Genomic DNA, 21,509 nt, shown 5'->3' with positions numbered 1-21,509 from the left:
TCAAAGCTTATTTTGTTTTTAAGTTTTACAATTTATTCAAAGTGCAACCAGAAATCATTGAAATGTTTTACATTCTGGGTTATGTTATCTTACTTCTTGATGTGTTTTGTTGTTGTTGTCATTTCATTTACATTTATTTTTTCATTAAATATATTTGGATAACATTGTCTAATAGAAGTATATAGGTGTCAAGTGTACAGTTCTATGGCACATCATCTGTATATTGCATTGTATGCCCACACCCAAAGTTAAATCTTTTCATCACCATATATGACCCCCTTTACCTTTTACTATGTCCCCCTTACTCCTCTTCCCTCTGGTAACCATCATATTGTTGTCTATGTCTATGAGTGTTTGTTTGTTTTTCTTATTTATTATTTATATTCAGTTTTATATCCTACGTCTGAGTGAAATCATATAGTTCTTGACTTTTTCTGTCTGACTTATTTTGCTTAGTATAATATTATCAAGATCCACCCATGACTTCTTAATTTATCCACCTGTCACTTCATTAGTGGACTCTTTCCTTCCCTTGAAAGGTGTGGGTTTTAAAGTTCCAGGAATTCTAAAATAAGCAATCCTCTTTCACTCTGTCATCTTTGCCTTGCTGCTTCTGACCTTGACCCTAAAACTCAATCATTGGCCTTACCAAAGCCAGTCTAGCTGGTTTAATTAAGGTTGATTTAATGAAAACTAGAGTGTGCCATCAGGTATGTGAATTTTTTTTTCCTTTTAGAAAGAGGCCAGAAAGATGAGGACAGAGCCCTAAGCAGGTCTGGTTTGAGAGAAAATAACTTGGCTTCACAGTGACCACTGTGACATCTGGTAGTCTAATCTCTCAGTTGGATTACAATTAGGTGCCCTACATATGGCTACTCTCCATAACTACACAGGCTACCAGAAGGAAACTCTAACTGGTGAGAATACTGGAGCTGCAGCTGTCCAGGGAATTGGAAACAGGGTGACATCAGCTGGCCTCCAAAAGTACTGAGACCTCTCCTTGGCTTCCAGGAACAATTTGAGGTGTTAATTCTGATTTCTAAAGCTGTGTTTTGGATTCTAGTTACCTTAGAAATCAGCTCTGAGGTTATAGTTAAGGAGCTTCCAAGTTTACACTTGAGATACTCAGAAGTAACATCCTTCCACAAAGAGCCAAAATGTCTAGAATTAATTAATGGCTGCTTTCATCTGGCAGACTCCAACTTTGTAAATTCAAACATCCTCTCCCTCTCCCCCCCACCCACCCACCCCATTTTACTAAGGAGAAAATGAATGTGGAGGAAATACCACTTTGAAAGCTTTGGCATTAACAACTCAATATTGCTAAGTGTTAAAACATTTAAAATAAGTTAACAACAGATCCCAGGGTATATTTTAATAAGATTCCTATTTATGACTCCATACCACATATTTATTGTATTAGATCATATATTTAAATGATTATCTTCTCATTGGCAAGTATATATTCCCATGAGCAATAAGGTTTGAATAAATTAGGTAAATGATCTGTAAATAAATTTTTAAAATATATTTTTAATTTATTTCAGAGAGAAAGGGAGAGAGAGATAGAATCATCAATGATGAGAGAGGATCATTGATATGCTGCCTCCTGTAGGCCTCACACAGGGGATCAAGCCCACAACCCACGCATGTGTCCCTACCAGGAATCAAACTGTGACCTCATAGTTCAACCACTGAGCCATTGGGTGGTCTTGGAAATACTTTTTTTTTTTTCCATACAACCATTATCACCATTATCTTATTTTCCCCAGAAATTCTTTAAATGATTCAGTGAACTGCTGAGGTTATCTGGTGATTTATCATAAGAATTCCCTAGAACTAGAAGCATCATCAGTGCTCACAGCTACTCCTTTTTAATATTCTACAGAGTGTATTAGAATCATTCTGTGACATCCCTTGCAGGTTGTCTTCATAATATCTTTTTCACAAAGAAGAAAAGGAAAGCACAATGGTTAAAAGATTCCCTAGAGCTACCCAACAGATCAATAATAGAAGTAGGATTGGCATACTGTATCTTCTTGAAGAAAAATTTTTCTTTGTATTCATTTCCCTACCAACTAAATTACACCGTATATTATCAGTAAATGGTAAAGTCTACCTTAAGACAGATTGTTCTTGTTATTCCTGTTAAAACATGGCTATGGAGCACACATATATGAGAAAGCCATATAAAATAAAAAGATATGAGTAGTCAATCCCAACATTTGAGTATAAGTAAAAAATCCATAAATTATATACAACTGAAAGTGCATAATTTTGAAATTAGACAGTTACTGACAGTCTCAAATACTCTTTCTTGGGTATCAAAAGCAGAGAATAGCTGTGCTAAAATGCTGGGAAGACCAACAGTTACTCATTCCCTTTCATAAACTCACCAGTACAGTCACTAGCATAAAAAGTAAAGATTGTTAGCAATGCCTAACCACCTAATTGCCCAAGTAACCGTCTTTTCTTTTCCAGGCCTCATTATCTTGAGCATGAAGGAAGTGGTAAACCAGTAGGGCTGTAATCTATTGTCTGTTACCACTGAGAGCAGTGATGTGTTGTGACACCAAGAGAGAAAAACGCTAGGGAGACAGGCATAGGGGAGACTCATCTGAGAAAGGCAGGGCAAGACACTGCCTTCTTCTTCCTTAAATGACTCACTATGACTGTGGATTCTACACTGGGTGCAGTGTGTGCTTGTGGGAAAAAGGGAAAGATTTGATAGAAAAGCTTGAATTGGGTGAGTAAGAGGTGATGACACTATAATAGGTAGTCTCCTTGTGCAGTCCATATGCCTGTGAATCAATTATACACACACACACACACACACACACACACACACACACACCTTTGAATTAGTTATTCCTACATATTATTGAATGGAGAAGCTCATACACTAGGTAGCAGAACACATGGTGAGTCCACATGTCAGGACCCTCAGATGGTACACATATCAAAGGCACTCTTGTTCTAGTCACTAGAAAGTATATGAATAAAAGCAAATGCAAAAGAAGCTGCAGTTGTAACACTGTCTTACCAAAGCTAATCTGCTGCCAAGTATGGTCAAAACAAATTTTTGTTTGCTTGTTTTAAGCCCTGGAGTTTGTAGCTGTTGGCTTTTATGACTAAGACATCCATTTTGAGAAAATCCTTTAATTGTTATGCTTTTAAAATTTTAAGGTCTGGATACCACTCTAAAGGTTTTCTTTCCTCCCTTCTGTTCTACATTCTGTAAAATGTCAGCTCCACAGTTCTTCCAGGATCTGGTACAGATCTGGCTACATAGGTCACAATACTGGATTTCTAGAAACATCAAAATAAAATAGTTTTTTTTTCTTTTTCTATGTCTTAGAATTTATAAATTTTATATAGTTTAAATTTAAAGTTAAGCTGTGAATAATCCTAGAATCAGTCAATATGAGTCATGGGATAATAGCAGTGAATAAATCATGTTTTTATAAACATATTGGTTCAGTAGAAAAGATATTTAAACATTTTTAATGAAATGTTTTAAGAACCTAGATTCGAAGAAAGAGAAAGATTATTTGAAATCCTAATGTGAAGTCTGTTTAAATGATATTACTATGAATGAGAAATTAAATATAGATAGATATTAGATATAAAAATATTAGATAACAATTAAATATAGTAAGGTATGCTATATAAACATATTCTGATTGGACTCTAGAGGATCCATACATGGACTTCAAACCATTAGCAAATTCCTTAAAATCTTATGAAAAAATCATGCACCTATCTTTCTTCAGAATCTCAAATGGATCTATGTTATATGGATCTATGTTATACTTTAAAACCACTGACTCAAAGGATATATATTACACAATTGAAGTATTTTAGTACCAGAAATGCTTTGCTCTTTTTAATGGTTCTTCCAATTTTAAGTTGTTATACTTACCCAACTAGTAAGGCATTATCGCACTTTTGTAATCTCTGGTCTGTGCACTCATTGCAAATTGCAACTTCCTTTTCATCATCCATGCTGTTCATAGAAAAGGAAACAAGTGCCTAATGGAATAAAAACTATCTTAAAAATTAATAAAGGTGGAATTAGAACCTCAGAGGATTTGTTTTAAAATAAAAACCCTACATATATAATCACCAATTTTATCATTCATAAATTACAAAAGTTACTTTTTTATTATATTTCAGAGAAAAAGAAAATACTGTCTTCCTCAGCATTTTAAAGGTATTCATAGGCATTATAAGATTTTTATAAGAGGTTATTTTGCAATATGTTTAATGTTTAAATATTTAATAGTAATCTTTAAACTGTACATACTTTCTTAAACAAATGAGCAATTTTTCACTTCTAGAATAGTCTCATAAAAAAATTGAATAGCTTCTCTTCTTTACTTCCCAGGAAAAATGATCAAAAGCAAGGATTTTTTTTAAAAAAAAATTCAAAATAATGTATTCTTCTCTAGTCTTCTATTCCTCAAAAGCTTCCTGGCTATGGGGAACAAAAAATAAGTTTTAACAAAACTCATATACAGTCCAAGTTCTCCTTATAATGGCAAAGAACTTAACACAATTAGGAAAAATGCTCATTTGTTGTCGATATGCATCATGCAAATGAAAAGAAAGTGTTTTTCAACCTGTTTTATTGATTTTATTATGAACACAATTCAAGAGATGATTTGAAAAAGCCATAAAACTTCCAGTATTGAAGCCTTATCTTACTCATATTCTGATTCAGTATCATCAAGGTTTGAAAGTTGACTACAAGAGCCCTAGCCAGGTGGCTCAGTTGGTTGGAGCTTCGTCCCATACACTGAAAGTTGACTACAGACTTACCTAATGTATAAGATATTATCTCAAATGTTTGTTAATATTTGGGTTTTGCATACATTATGTCCCAGTTTGTCATAAATGGACACCAAAATAAAAAAAAAGAAAAAAAAAGAAAAGAAAAAGAATCAGAGGAGGAAACAAAAGGATATTTGGAAATTTCACTTTTGGCTCAAATTTTCAGGGGGTTAGTTATCGATTTTCTACATAATATTACCCTGAAAGACAATATCTGAATTTTTATTCTTCATATTCAAAGATTTTATAACTTTATTCTAAGAATAACATGTATAGATTTGCTTCTCAATTCAGCAATGTTCTTAAGGTCATGAGCTTTGGGGCCAGAGAAACCATGGTTCCAGCCGCAGCTCTACTGTCTACAGATTGAGGAACCTCAGTCATTTGATCAGTGTCTCTAAGCTCTAGTTTTCTTGTTTATAAAATGTGAATTATCTTATTTAACATTCCAAACAACCTGACTCAAAGCTGTGCACACTGCCTGGCACAGAGTAACTGTGAATTCATGTCTTATTTCAGGAAACACTCTTACCATAGAGGCTCTGCAGCAAATCACCTTAGTCAAGAAATACAAAGCAAAGCTGAATTCCTAATATTATAAGTCCTCACTAAACAATTTGCATAGGTTCTGCGACTTTAAATGAAACATTTAATGAAACCAGTTTTACCACAGGCTAATTGATGCAAACAAGAGTTAAATTCCTAATGTATCTATCTCAACATTATAACAAAACAATGTTGAATGAACCCATGACATTCAATTGAGGACCTGCTGTATACATGTGTGGAACAGACATGGGATTCTAACTCACTCGAAAAAAACTAAAGCTTAATGATTAGATTTCCTCACTTTTGCAATTTCTCAATTTTGCCCTTTCAGGATTTTGGTCCTGGAATGATCCCTGTGCTCCCTGCCAGGGAATGAGTGTCTCATCCTTCCCTCCACATCTGCAGCTGACTGCAGACAAACCAAATCTGGGCCTACCTTCTCAGTTAAAGTGGAAATAGCAGGTATTAAAGATGTGTGGATATTTAGATGAGTGTCTAACACAGGAGAAATCAAAGAATATTTTTGGGCAGAAATTGTGGATTTCTGGAATGTATTTTGTGATAGCAAAAAGCATTCCAAATATTTGTCTTTGTGGGATCATGAGGACCTGCTTGCATACATTCTAAATGAGGAGAGTATCCACCATGGGACGTCTAAATAGAGACCCAAGATTATGGTGCTTCCTAGGGCAAAGCAGCAAGGAAAAAACATCCAAACTAAAAAGGCAGTTGACTCTGTAAACAGTAATTTTAAATTGACATTTAACTTCAGATAAGTTGAAACATCTGAGCCTGAATCCCATGCCAAATTAAAACATACGTAAAAACCATACTTTGAGGTTGCAAAGCCTTCAGAGATGGAGTGGTAATGTAAGCATATTCTTTACACAGACCTGTTCCTAATCACATCACATCTCATCCATGTTTCAATTGTTTTCTATTACATGTAGGATCAAGTCCAAAGCCTCAGAATGGTGTGCAAAGCCCTAATAATCTGACTTCTGCCTCACACTTCACTCATAGTCTCCTCCCTGAACATTTCTTGTACCTCTCATTCTGCATTTCTTTCAATTATCTAGCTTTCAGGCTTTTAAACAAGCTATTCTGTGTCCAAAGCTTTATCTAATTCCTTTATGTTTTGGACCTTTCTCATTCTGGGAAAACTGCTGACTCCTAAAGGCATAGTGAGATGCCCCTCACATTTTCTCCATACCACAAGTAATTCATCATGTAATGTCCCGACCAGCGGGAGATCAACGTGGAGGGCGAGGAGGCACCTAGAAGGGAATGATAGAGGACAGGAGATGCGAAGGAATGGAGGCAAGACAGAGTTCTGATCAAGCCTCGAATTTTATTGTTGAAGCTGCAATATATATATATGAGGAGGTTGCCCGGAGACATTCCAAGGCGGGGCAAACTATGGGAGGGAGGATCGGGGAGGGGATGTTGTAGGGATCTTCCGGAGCAGGATGTGTCGTTAAGCTATAAGTTATCTTTAGCTTCTGGCCAAACCGCGTGATCTCTGGTGACTGTGAGCTGTAAGAGGAGTTGGAAACTTAACTCCCAAGATGGAGTTGTATTTTTTAAGATGGAGTTGCTTGTATCAACTATGATGGCTCCCAACAATGTAACACAACAATGTATTTTAAGAGTTTATTTACTTCTCTCTATCTACTAATAGGCAGCCAGAGTAGGAATTCCATTCATTTTGTTCGTGCTGTTTCTTCAGCACACTACCTGCATAATAAGTTGTCAATAATAACTTGCTTACTAAATTAATAAATTAAGTTTTTTTAAACATTATTTCATTATAAGTAATGACCACAAGTACCAGAGTGGTTAGTGTTATTGAACTGAAATTCATGAGCAAAGAGGACTTACCCTGTTCAACATAATATCATACCTAACGTGTTGTAGCTGCTCAATAAATGTTGAATTTCTTCTTAATTTTGAAATATGAGTATAATACATTATGTTAATGGTTATCATGATGTTAATATTAATAGCTATAACAAGAATGCTAAACATTTTCAGATCTGTTAAAAACATAACACCCCTGGGGGGGAGGGAAGAGACAGTTATTGTTAAAGTAATCATTATTACTGTCAATATTAACAACTTTGCCTCTTACAGAACAAGAACTATCCCCCTCTCAAGTATTGTCTTAAGTAAATATTTCCTAGTCTATAGAGTAGTGTTTTAAGATTTGCACTTTTTAGTTTCAATAATATCTGGTCTCCTTGCAATATGTTATTTTCCAGCTATATTAAAGTCCTTCCTAGTTCCCACAATTGAAACCGGGTTAGTTGCTATATTCCTCAAAGAGAAAGACAAAAAGAGCAAGTATTTGTGTTCATCTTCACCTAGACAGCTTTTGGAGAAATTTGAAATATCCAACTAGAAAGGTATCTGAGTGATGACTGGTTTCTTCCTCCTTTTATAGGATGAGGCTAGCAGCTAACATTTGACTAGTCTGCTCCAAATAAATATTTTTCCTTTAAAAATAGCACTCGTAAACACACACACACACACACACACACACACACACACACCACAGCGTTATTACCTCTATATATAATGTAAACAATCTGCATAACTAGCATAAATGATGAAAACACTCTTACATATTTATCTGATCAAGGAGAGTCAAGTTGAATATGTAGAGATTCATGATAATCACATCACATCCACATAAGCAGTGTCTTCCATCTCTTTACATGCCTCCTCTTACCATTTTAGTAAAATATTATCTTTTTTGCAGTCCTAAGTCAAGAATATACTTTGATCAGACTGAGTATTGAAGTGCAAATCATATCACTATAAAATATACCCCAATTTCATTTTTAATAAAGTAAAAGGAAAATCACAAAAATTATCTGGAATTTATTCTTATCTACAGAATTAATGAAAGATTGACCTTACCATGCTAAGAAAAATAAACAAATAAAAAAAGGAAAGAAAAAATAAATATTAGCAAATTGTAAAATCAGAAAAATTTGCATACTTCCTCTCTCTCTCACATAGCATTGCCTCACCTCCATGGCTTCTCATTTGGGCCTGACTGCTTGAAACTTTATTTTCTCTGTGTCAACTCAGGAATCATCAGGGAAAGCCAGTAACATTAGAAGTGTCCTTTGAGTGTCTCAGATTTTATAAAAGCACCCTTCTGGAGGCAGAGTGACAGAGGAGCTACAGCTAGAAACTCCTGTGTGGCATTGCGGCATTTTCTTTCTTTCTTTTTTTTTTTTTCTTTTTATTGAATTATTGGAGTGACAATGGTTAACAAAACTATACATGTTTCAGGAGCACAATTCTACAACACATCATCTGTACACTGTCTTGTGTGTTCACCACCCGTAGTCAAATTTCTATCCATCACTCTTTATCACACCTATCCCCTCTTCCACCTCCCTCTACCTCTCCAGCAATTACCACAGTATTGTCTGTGTTCTTGGGGGTTTTTTTTGTGTGTGTGTGTGTTTTCTTTCTTACTCAATCCCTCCACACCCTTCCCCAGCTGTCAGCCTACTCTCTATTTAAGAGTCTGTCTTATTTTGTTTGTTTGTTCATTTTGTTCATTGGATAAGAATATGGCATTTTCTTCATTGATAAATCTAGCAACAGGAGAAGCAGGATGAAAGGGTGATAAGAGTGCATCTTAAGCAGTGGGAAAAAGAAGTTTCAGGAAAAGCAGGGTGGGTGATACTAGTTATCCAGGTGTGTTACTCATCAAGTGATAAGTCAGAATTCTGGACTTACATTCAAATCCAATGACTCTGGAGAACAGACAAGAAGTATATGGCGGAGTTCAAGGCCAAGGAGGAAGGTGATACCAGAAAGGTTACCAGAGCCTTGAAAATGAAGATCAAAGTAGGAGCATATTAGCAAGCGGTGGTTGGGTCAGTCCTGGTGACTGTTGACTTGATGTTGAGCCACCAAGTATTGGTCTAAACAGCTCGCGAAGATCCTGAAAATGGTGTGCTTGGCCTTGAAGTAGGTTTAGAGACAAGACTTGCAAAAGGGGGACGGCAGAGGCTTGAAATTTACTTTTGAATCTTTCTCTTATCTTATGATGTCCATAATAATTTCTTGTCCTGATTCCAGGGCCTTACTTTTAATATAAATTAATCCTTTCTATTTATATAATCTTAACTAAAGGATAGCCCATTACTGTTAAGACTGACCCTTTCCCCCATCATCAGACGGTTCTCACAAGTCAAGGAGGAAGCAGTATAGCAAAATTTAGTCCAGTGAGCAGAGGAGAATACTGAAGTTGCTTTGCCTCTGCTTCTCACGACTTTTATGTCACGTAGGATGGCAGCCAGATTAGAAAAGTACACTCGAGGAGAAAACACACTGCACTGATAAAAGGTAAAAATGCCTGACTAAATGTACTTAGGGCAGAAATAACCATAGCTGACCATGAGTCAGCTATGCATCACTGTCACTAAAAATATCCATCACACCCATCCCTCTTTGCTCTTGGCTGCCATTATTCTTGATCAGGCCTTGTTATTGCTAACTTTAATTCTTAGAGTTTTCTCAGTCAATCCCATAGCAATTGATTTTTTCTTCTTTACTCCCATCTATATGTTAAAGCCACTGTGATTTTTGTCACTCAGCTATTCTATATATTTCAATGGTCCCATATCACCTACCAAATTAACTTTACTCTTTTTAATCTGACCTAAATATGTCCTTCCACCATTAAACCTCTACTCAAGGAATTTGTATCCTTAGATTATTCCTGGTTTTTGGAAAACATTTATCCCTTTCTGATGCATGTGTCTTAGTCTTCACTGTTTCCTGCTGGGTATGTCCTATCTCCAACTCTACCTGACAAAATCTTACCCATTCTTCTAGATGCTGTTTGAATGTCTAAACTATTCCCTTTCAGCCACAGGATCTTCTCACCTCTTCAGCTTTCCATTGTTCTCTATCTCTCATTCTTACTGTACTCATTACATTCTATGATGGGTTAATTTTCTGTGTCTTTGGTTATAGTGTTTGCTCTTAGTGATTATTTAATAAGTGTTTGTTGACTTTAAAATAAGCAAGCATTGATCTTGTATATATGATCACACAACATACATGCACATGTGAGTTACACACAAACAATACTATTTTAATAGAGTGTTATGTCTAATTAAGAAATTCAGAATTCAATGAAATTGTGATAACCATACACTAAGACTCCATAGAGAAAGTGCAGAGATTCAAATATAATGGAGACCTGGTTACCATGTAACATTTGGTTTCACTTCTCTAAAGTTTGGTTATGGGAGCCCCTTTCACATCCTGCGTGGTTCAGGGTTCCAGTTCAGGGTTTGGGTCTGCAGAAGGGCCACATGCAAATTAAAAAGAGACTAGAATAAATTTAATTTGGCAATGTGAGGCACCAGGTGGGAGCCCACCTCTAGTGGGAGGACTGCCATGAGGCTCTGGCCTTGCTATCCCTTTTACTGAGACTATGGGATACACCAATTATCCTTAAGCAGGTTTGGGATACACCCAAAACCCTTAGGCAGGTAACAGGCGGATTATCATATCAGTAGAGATTTACATGATTACAAGATGGGGAAGTTGCCTCAGTTACCTTTGTCTCAATTGGATATAGGGGTGTCGAACTCAATCAGAGAAGGGGCCAAAATCTAAAATCCAGCCTAAATCGCGGGCCGAATGGTTTACTGAACCGTCATAAACAGTCATTGTGATGGAAACGCAGCGGAGTGCAGTGATGACAGCGAGGTGCGGGCCACATTGCAAGGCCTGGCGGGACGGATTTGGCCCGTGGGCCTTGTGTTTGACACATGTTGGATAGGGACTGGTCGACTCTGACCTTTTAGAGTTTCAAGGTTGACCTTTCAGAGCTTCTTTCTATTAGTGAGATGTGATTGTTTTCCGGCATTTGGTTATAACCACTTTCTTGAAAAAAACTTATATCTACAAATGCTTTCAGAATCTTCATGAAAACCTCCATGTAGTCCAAATGAGATAAGAGAATTGAGATAATCAGGAAGTCATATGAAAATCATATTTTGGCCATTCAGTCATTCTGGTAAAGTCTATTGAAGCTGAACATAACAATCAGGGACCTTTTTTTTTTTTTTTTCTTTATCAGAAGGATAAAGTGCCATTAATTCAGAAGGAAATCCCCATGGCAGGTTTATTTTATTTCCTTAGTAGTGGTTTCACAAATAACTTAGATGACTAGGTCAGAATGAGGGTGAGTGTTAAAGTCCTCTTTGAAACCCTAGCCTCTAGCTTTCTGGTACTCAAGTAGCGCTGGATGGGGTGGACTGGGAGAGAATGACATGTTCCTCATGGCCCTGAAAGTAAATATGATCAATTCCTCTCATACTCAACCTTCACATGGCTTCCAATTTTAAGTCATTATAGTACTTTTTCTAAAATATCATTCATATTCCTCCTCATCCAAAAAATAATACACACCTAAACCACTAATATGGATTCTGCCACAAAATTTTGAATATATTTTATTGATTTTTTTACAGAGAGGAAGGGAGAGGGATAGAGAGTCAGAAACATTGATGAGAGAGAAATATTGATCAACTGCCTCCTGCCCCCATACCCCACTGGGGATGTGCCTGAAACCAAGGTGCATGCCCTTGACCGGAATCCAACCTGGGACCCTTTAGTCTGTAGGTCAACACTCTATCCACTGAGCCAAACTGGTGAGGGCATGCCACAAAGTTTTGTAGTGAAAAGAGAAGAGCTAAGAAAATGAGAAGATTTATGTTTTAGTTCTAATTCAACCTCTGGTCATGTAAACTTGGGTGAAACACCTCATCATTTAAATACTCCATCTCAAGTCTATAAAATAAAGAAATAATCTTGTTGACTTACCTATTTCTTTGTGAGGACTTAAATGAAATAAGTACAGGTAAAAAGAAAGCACTTTGTAAGTTATTCAACACTTAAAGCTCTGATGATACTGATACCACTTCCTATTAACCCTCCATTAATCTTCATCCAACAATAATGTATTTGAGCCAGCTGCTTTTCTGTCCACCTCACATGCACCTCTCCAGACAGATTCTGTAGTGCCTAGTTGCCCATACTCGTAAGGGTCTCCAGCTTTTCCTGTCTGTCCACTGAGTCTTATATTTTCTTCTAATCAACCCAATAGTATCTTTGTGTGTTTTTAAATATATATATTATTGATTTGAGAGAGGAAGGGAGAGGGAGAGAGAGATAGATAGAAACATCAATGATGAGAGAGATTCATCTGTTGGCTGTTTCCTGCATGTCCTCCACTAGGGATCAAACCCACAACCTGGGCATGTGCCCTGACATGGAATTGAGCCATGACCTCTTGTTTCAAAGGTTGACATTCAACTACTGAGCCAAACCAGCCAGGCTGTATCTTTGTTTAAGAATTATTTTCACACTTATATCCTCAAACTCAAGTAGAGCATTAGTATATGACTTGATATACCTGTTATTGCAGTTTTCATGTCTTATTGACACTACAGTGTAAATATTTATGTGTAGAGACTGCATCATCTACCTCTTTTATATCATTCAAAGGGCCTAGCTCCGTGCTGGGCACACAGCTACTTAAAAAGAATGAACTATTTACTTTCCAAATTTATTCTTCAAAGTTATTAACTGAAGTACACTTTGATCACCTAATTTATGATGTCCTATCAATTATCAAGTCCTCTCTGTTTTATCATCAAAATAAAGTCTCAAATTTGCCCACTTCTAGCTCCCTTTTCACACCCAAATCTCACCTGCAGCAGAACAAAAACTTGCACTGCACTCTTATATCAACAATAGCTTTTAACTGATACACAAAGCCATAAAAATACATTTTAAAATGAAATTATGCCTGCTTTATTCTTAGAAACCTTACGTAGTTTTTAATTATACTTTGAATAAAATGATAATACCCAAGCCATGTGTGAGCTGGCCCTCACCAACCTCTTCAGCCTCATCATGGGCCATTCTCCCATTCTCCCTCCATTCCAGCCACATGGACTTCCTTTATGCTCCTCTCAAAGACCCTGGTTGTTTGCTGAAATGTCTTTGCACATGTTGTTTCCCCCAACCAAAGTGCTCTTTCTTGGCACTTTGCATAATTAGTCCTTTTTTCCATGTACAGAATTATAATGCCCACTTTTTTCTTTAATTCCTTCACTTCTGAGAGAACAAAATAATATGTAAGATGAAGGTATTATTACCTTCATCTTACATATTATGATGGATATTAGTTATTTTTAGGGTTCTTTCAGTGTCATTTCTCCCTTCACTGGATTGTAAGATGCATGAAGGTAGGGACTATGTATGTTTTTCTATCACTGTGTACTCAGTACCTAATACAGACAGATGCCAGAAAATTTCAGAGCCAACACAATTAATCTAAGACTCTGGAGAAATATTAATTCTCTGCATAAGATGCACTCAAGGTTTATTAAGTCTCATTGTATTTTTTTTTCTCAGTAATCTAAAAAAAAGTGTTCTTTTAAGTCTAATGTTAATGTTTTATCTTGCATGATTAATTGTACAGGTCTATTATAAAGTAGCCAAATAAATCCTGTTGATGCCACTCTGAACTTAAAGTGAAGAGAATTAAAAATCATATTATCTCAATAGGATTCAGCATGGGTCCTGTCAATAACATAAAAGTGTGAATCAGTGTTTCAACACATAATGCAATTAGATAGCAAGATCTAGGAAATCTGCTTCAATTCACCTGAGTGGATTGGGATGGTTCACACATCTCACCAGGGAAAGGTCTCATAGACCAAATGATATAAATGAATGATCAAAGGAATGAGTTTAAGGGGAGAGAGAGTTGGGGGGGGGGGGGAGATATTTTGAGACAGTAGAACCTCTTTTGTTTGTTACACTGGATTAAATAGGGATTAAATACCTTCTGAGAAGGTAATTTGCAAGTCTTCAATTGAAAAGTAAAGGCATTTCTTCTGGACAAATAAGTTGTCAGATTTTATCATTTTTCTTCCTTTCATATGTCATCTCATTCGAGCCTGTTTTGTTCTTCTTTTTTTTTTTTTCTCTACAACATTATAATCTGCATGAGAGCCTCATTTAGTTAAACTTTCTCCACCCAGTGCCTTAGCAGAATGGAGGTTATGTCTGTCCTTTGGGTTTGGTTTTTCCCGTAAGCATGTTGTAAAAACTATATTCTTCCTTCATATCAAAACCCATGTAGTTTCTTTCTAATTTTAGTTTTCCCCTGTGAACAGAAACCTGCAATCAAAATTTTGGCAGATAAATATGTTATAGGGCTTTTCGTTTTATGAGTTCTGCTCCTGAACTTGAACATATAATATGGAAAATTAAATATTTTTCATACCCATCATTAATCTCCTCCTCCTCTTCACTCAAATCACACTATAATTCCACCTCTATTATTGTACATACTAGAGGCTCAGTGCATGAAATTTATGCACGGGGGAGGAGGGGTGGCCTCAGCTCAGCCTGCACCCTCTCCAATCTGGATTGGGCCTAAACAGGCAGTCAGACATCCCTCTCCCAATCCAGGACTGCTGGCTCCCAACTGCTCACATGCCTGCCTTCCTGATTGCCCATAACTGCTTCTGTTTGCAAGCCTGATCACCCCTAACTACTTCCCTGCCAGCCTGATTGATGCCTAACTGCTCTCCTGCCAGCCTGATTGCCCCTAACTGCCCTTCCCTGCTGGCCTGATCAACCCTAACTGCCCTCCCTTGAAGGCATGGTCACCCATAACTCCCCTTTCCTGCAGGCCTGGCTGCCCCCAACTTCCCTCCTCTGCCAGCTTGGTCATACCTAACTGCCCTCCCCTGTAGGCCTGATCACCCACAACTGCCCTTCCTTATAGGCCTGGTCCCTCCCGACTACCCTCCCTTGCTGGCCATCTTGTAGTGGCCATCCTGGGGCAGCCATCTTTGACCACATGGAGGTAGCCACCTTTTATTAGATAGGACTAGAGGCCTGTTACATAGGTGGGGGCCGGCTGGTTTGCCCTGAAGGGTATCCTGGATCATGGTGGGGGTTCCCTTGAGGAGTGGGGCAGCCTGGGCGAGGGGCTGTGGTGGTTTGCAGGCTGGCCACAACCCCCGGTAACCCAAGTGGAAGTTCTGGGACTTATTTATCTTCTATAATTGTAACTTTGAGCAGAGGCCAGTTCAGGCCAGGGCAGGCAGAAAGCTTGGCTTCCTCCATAGCCAGGGGCAACCCAAGCCTCCAGCTGGCTCCAGTTCCATGGCTGCCACAATTTTTATTGGGATTTATTTATCTTCTATAATTGAAACTTTGTAGCCTTGAGTGGAAGCCAGGGCAGGCCAGGACGGGCAGAAATCTGGCTTCCTCCATAGCCGGGGGAAACCTGAGCCTCCAGCTGGCTCCAGCTCCATGGTGTTGTCATTTCTGTTGGGATTTATTTATCTTCTATAATTGAAACTTCATAGCCTGAGTGGAGGCCAGGGCAGGCCAAGACAGGCGGAAAGCTTGGCTTCCTCCATTGCTGGGAGCAACCCAACCCTCCTGCTCTCTCCAGTTCTATGGCCTCCACCATATTTGTTGGTTTAATTTGCATATTTGCTTCTGATTGGCTGGTGGAAGTGGCTTGTGGGTATAACAGAGGTATGGTCAATTTGCATGTTTCTTTTTTATTAGATAGGATAAGTTCCATTCTGTATGATATTATCCTTTCCATGAGGGTAAGGTTATATTTAATTTACTCTTTCATTTGACAAACATTGAGTGGCAGCTATGGACTACAAACTAGACTATTGGTTGAAAATATAAAGTGAAATCTAATAGAGTCCCTGTTCCTGAGGAGCCCACACTTTTTTTCTATTTCATCAATGCACTGTATAGATATATGTTTGTTGAGTTAAATTAAATCACTAGATAAAGCTTCAGTTTGAAGATGGCTAAGGAACTTTGGCCTGGTTAAATAATCAAATGTTTCTATAATGTTCTCACTATACAATATCATATGCTTATTTTCTCCCAATGGTCTCCAATAGAAAATATTAAAGGAACTATGGCCACAAAAATGACAGAGGAAGGGGAGGGAAAAGGTCTATCCAGGCAGTACTGGAGGTGAAGGAAGACCCCAGTGGGAAGTGTGCAGCAGGAATTGACCATGTCCTTTTTCATCTATGTCTGTAGTGATGGCTCTGCTTCATACAGGGTTTTCTACTTTTTGAACTTGATCAAACTCAGAATTTAAAATAAGCTAAAGTTGAGCTCATAATTTAAATCTTTTTAAAAAATTTGGGCAAGTCATCAATTAAAAAACCTTTTTTTGTGTCTTCATATGGTAACCTATGATCAGACATATATCATAGATAAAGATGGAGATGGAGAATAAGACCACTCTGGCCAATGAATATCACTACAAACAATTTATAGATAATTAAACTTACAGTCTCAACAGCATCTTAAAAGCTGATTTGTATTCTTGGTTGTGTTACAGATGAAACCAAGTTCATTTTTTTCGTGAATTGTTATTTGAGAAGTCCTTTATAGAAAAAAATAATTTTCATCATTTAATCAATAATTATTGATTGTCATCCAGTGACAGGCCCAAGGTTGGGTGGTGCAGACATAAAGGTAAATATGACATGTTCTCAAGATGCTCCCAGTCTAGTGAAGGGTCAAACAAATAAATGTGTTGGTGGAGACTGGATTTTAATACCCTTCTAATTCACAATTTTTCTAGTTGCATGAATCTTCCTTACAACTAAAATTTAAAGAGTATTTGCTAACTTGATTAGTTGACCTTTTGTAATACAAAATTGAAAAAGTAGAAAAAAAGAAGAGATAGGAAATGTTAGCAGGGGGAATGTAGGAATAAAAGGGCTAACTCAGACTACTTAAAGATAAAGAATGATATGTGAGATTAAAAAAATCTCCCACACTAGCCAGGTGGCTCATTTGGTTGGAGCATCATCCCGTATACCAAAAGGTTGGGAGTTCAATTCCTGTCAGGGTGCATACCTAGGTTGCAGGTGCCATCCCTGGTTGGTGCGGGTATAGAAGGAACCAATCAATGTTTCTCTCTCTGTCTCTCTAAAGTTAGTAAAAGCATATCCATAGGTGAAGATTTAAATAAAAAAGAAGTGTCCTGTGGAACTAAAGCTGAAGAGAGCGTTTTGGAGGCTGGTATACAGTATGAGATAAGCAACTCTAGAATGTAAGTGTTTACAACATGGAGTGAGTGGAGTTGTTGTGAAGTTGGAGTTGAATCCCCTTTGTTGTTTGGTTAAGAGAGAAAAGTAAAAAAAAAAAAAAAAAAAAAAAAAAAAAAAAAAAAAAAAAAAAAAAAAAAAAAAAAAAAAAAAAAAGTTAGTATATATTATGAAATCAGTGTGGCCTGCCAGACTGGCTTTTTCATGTGTGATTATTTACTGAGATCGAGGGACATGGGGCCCTACAATTTAATGTCCATTTGGAATGCAATCTCCATAACTAAAATGTGAAAAGGAACATGAGCATGGAGGTTAACAGTTTGGAAATGCCAACATTATTTAGCTAAGCAGTACTTTTCTCAAGCCGACAGGTCATATATGTGATTTATTTTAATGTAGCCTTATCTTGTAAAATCAGTGAAGGTTCCAGGAAGCAGGTGATGCATGAATAATTGAGCTGCTTTAAACAAAAGCAAAAAAGCAAGGTAGGTCATTAACAGTAAAAAGATGTAAAAGGAATGGGAAGGAAAGAGCAGAAATTCAATAGCTGAATAAGGTTGGAGGAGGTAGGGAAGAACAAAAGGAGTAGGTCAGCCTATGAGCTGATATTTGTCATCCTCAACTCTATTGTCAAATACTGCAATCATGGCACTTGTTCAAATTATCCAAGAGAAAAATCTCACAGTTTTATTTTCTATTTTGACGAAGAATAGATGATGTTTACACTATTACATTAAAAAATATGATGTATCAGCTGAAACCAGTTTGGCTCAGTGGATGGAGTGTTGGTCTGCGGACTGAAAGGTCCCAGGTTCAATTTAGGTCAAGAGCATGTACCTTGGTTGCGGGCACATCCCCAGTAGGGGGTGTACAAGAGGCAGCTGATCGATTATTCTCTCTCATTGATGTTTCTAACTCTCTATCCCTCTTCCTCTCTGTAAATAAATAAATAAATAAATAAATAAATAAATAAGATGTATCTTTGACTATCTTCATAGTAATTTTAAATATTTTATATCTGGCCGAAACCGGTGTGGCTCAGTGGATAGAGCGTCGGCCTGCGGACTAAAAGGTCCTGAGTTCGATTCCGGTCAAGGGCATGTACCTTGGTTGCGGGCACATCCCCACTAAGGGGTGTGCAAGAGGCAGCTGATTGATGATTCTCTCTCATCGATGTTTCTAATTCTCTATCCCTCTTCCTTCCTCTCTATAAAAAAATCAATAAAATATATTTAAAATATATATTTTATATCCGTCATGTTTTCAACAAATATAGGACTGTTGGGGATTTTTCCCCCTTTAGGGAAGTTATCACATGTTTCTGCTCCCATTCCTTCCATAGTAATATAATTATTATAGAAGTAGAATATTCTAGACCAAAGGCAGATTGACATGAAATATCATCGCATATACATAAATTGCAAGTTGTCCATTGGAACTCGGACAGGAGATGAACGAATATATCTGGAGCAGTTACTATGGACCAGACACCAGGCTGAGCCCTTTATTTATAAACATAATAACAATCCTAAAGTAGATACTATTATAATCCCTATTTTATAAAATCAAAGGGACTAAAGAACTTGCCCACAATCATGCAACTAACAAATAACAGATTGGGATTCAAATAAGCAATTAAATTCCAAGCCCCAGTTACCAGGCTTATACTGCCCCTACATGAATTTCCTTTGGGGAGGTCTGAGCTTTATCCCCTAGGTCTGTTCATCTTTAAGAAGGTCATGTGTGTCAGGGGTACATGAAGCCAGAAGATATGTGTCCATTTGCCTAGTCATTAAATTGTACTCAAGGATCTAGGAGTGAAAATTCTACTCAACAGGTGAGAAAATGTTAAAAGCTAAAATTTCAAACATCTTATAGGAAACAGTAAAGACAAGTTGAAGATTAATGCAGAAGTTCTATGAATTATAAAGGGAAATCATAGAGTTTGAAAAAATGTCATGGTCATTTTAGCTTATGTTCCCTTTCCAACAGGCTTAATCATTCATAGTCACTCTTTATTTGGTAGGGGTGGGGAATGAGGATTTTAGGGAGAGAAAAATATTTTTGTAAAATACTGCTGTAGGCATGAAAGACATGGAGAGTTTCAGCAGCATTGTGGTCAAGTGTACATCCTGGAAAGTTTTTTCACAGGTAGAGTACAAGGAGAGAATTAGAATTCACTGGTTAAACAAAGGAGCTCTGGGTTACTACCGTGTTTCCCCAAAAATAAGACATCCTCCAAAAATAAGACCTACTTATAGGTTTCCTTCTGAGTGAAATATAAGGCATCCCCCTGAAAATAAGCCCCCCCCCCCAGGCTAAACATGAAAGATTTGGTCCACTGATTCTGAAAGAAGTCACAAGAAATTCACCAAGAAATTCAGGAATTGGATCATTATGATGATGTTCCAGAAGAAGATGACATGATTGTCATTGAATAAATGAGTAAATTCTTGATACTATAGGATTCAATGTTTGTCTGGTTTGTGTTGACAACTACCGTACTACCATACTGTATACAGGTAATAAATTTCCTTTATTAATATTTTCATTTAACAATAAATGTGTACCGTATTCTTCTTCATGGAAAAATAAGACATGCCCTGAAAATAAGACCTAGTGCATCTTTGGGAGCAGAAATTAATATAAGACACTGTCTTATTTTGGGGAAAACAGGGTAGTATATAGAGAGAACACTGAGCTCATTCTTAGGCAGAGTGACTTTGAAGAACCGGGGAACCTCCAAGGGGCAAGTCTATATGGACAATTGTATGTGGGTCTGGGATTCAGGACGGAGGTCAGCTTCTTGTTCTATTAGCATCGCGATGGGCTTTCCATGCTGTTCCTAAGAGCAGTGTTTGCTACAGAGTAGGCACTTGAAAAAGAAAGCATGAGGTGGGAAAAAAAGAGACATGTACTAATGTGTTTGATAAAAGATTCTCTTTAAGCTAAACTATAAAAATGTGCAGTTAAAGAAAATTTTGTATCTTTTATGCACATATTAAATTAGTAAATGGGTAATGCAATTCCTATGGTTTAATTTTTATCCTCTAACAAAACTACTTTCAAGAGCAAAAAAGTTTCATGTAGTCCCACAATATTATAAGGAAAAAAGCTTTAGCTTTAAAAATGTCAATTATTTGGTATTTCAGTAATGTAAAAAGAAGTTGCTAAAAGTGAATGTTCATAAAGAGCTTTTAAATAAATCCTCTGTCAGATAATAGGAACTGTCTTTTTCCTAATCTCTGAAAGGATGCTTGGCCGCCATGTGCTTATGTCAATGTTTGGTCTTTCTAAAACAGTAATTATAGATATATGTATACATAAAACAGATGTTTATATGTACATATACATATATTACATAATACATATATGTATGTATGCATATATACACAATTACTTTTATATGTAGGATATGCATATTACATATCCTATATAATAAAGAGTTAATATGCAAATTGTCCCTCACACCCTCACAAGATGGCTGCCTATATGACCAGGCCAGCAGAGGGGTTAGTGAGGGACAACCAAATGACTTAACAGCAGGCTGCATGGAGCAACCAGGCCAGCAGGGGGGACAGTTGGAGGCAACCAGGCCAGCAGAGGGGGGCAGTTTGGTGCAACCAGGCGAGCAGAGGGGTCAGTTAGGGGTGACCAGGCTGGTGGGGGGGACAATTGGGGGTTACCAGGCTGGCAGGGGGGACAGTAAGAGTCAACCAGGCCAGCAGTTGGGGCAGTTAGGGGTGACCAGACTGAGGGGAGGGGGGTGCAGTTGGTGGTAACCAAGCTGGCAGGGGGGCAGTTGGGGACTATTAGGGTGACAGGGTGGCCATTGAGGGGCAACTAGCCCAGTAGAGGGGCAGTTGGGGGTGACCAGGCCAGCAGGGGGTACAGTTAGAAGCAACCAGGCTGGCAGAGGGAGGCATTTGGGGGAAACCAGGCCAGCGGGGGGGGGGG

At 37.6% G+C, this 21,509-nt stretch overlaps 1 long non-coding RNA gene across 1 annotated transcript in view; it reads left to right on the top strand.

The window, feature by feature from the left end:
* Window positions 1–21,509, top strand: part of LOC118706091 — a 101,900-nt gene that overhangs the window by 15,889 nt on the left and 64,502 nt on the right. The gene's annotated exons all lie outside the window — the stretch shown is intronic.

The sequence above is a fragment of the Pipistrellus kuhlii genome, unplaced genomic scaffold (assembly GCF_014108245.1).
Source record: "Pipistrellus kuhlii isolate mPipKuh1 unplaced genomic scaffold, mPipKuh1.p scaffold_m20_p_5, whole genome shotgun sequence".
NCBI lineage: Eukaryota > Metazoa > Chordata > Mammalia > Chiroptera > Vespertilionidae > Pipistrellus > Pipistrellus kuhlii.
The sequence above is the reverse complement of the archived record's forward strand: the minus strand, read 5'-3'. Positions and strand labels throughout refer to the sequence as shown.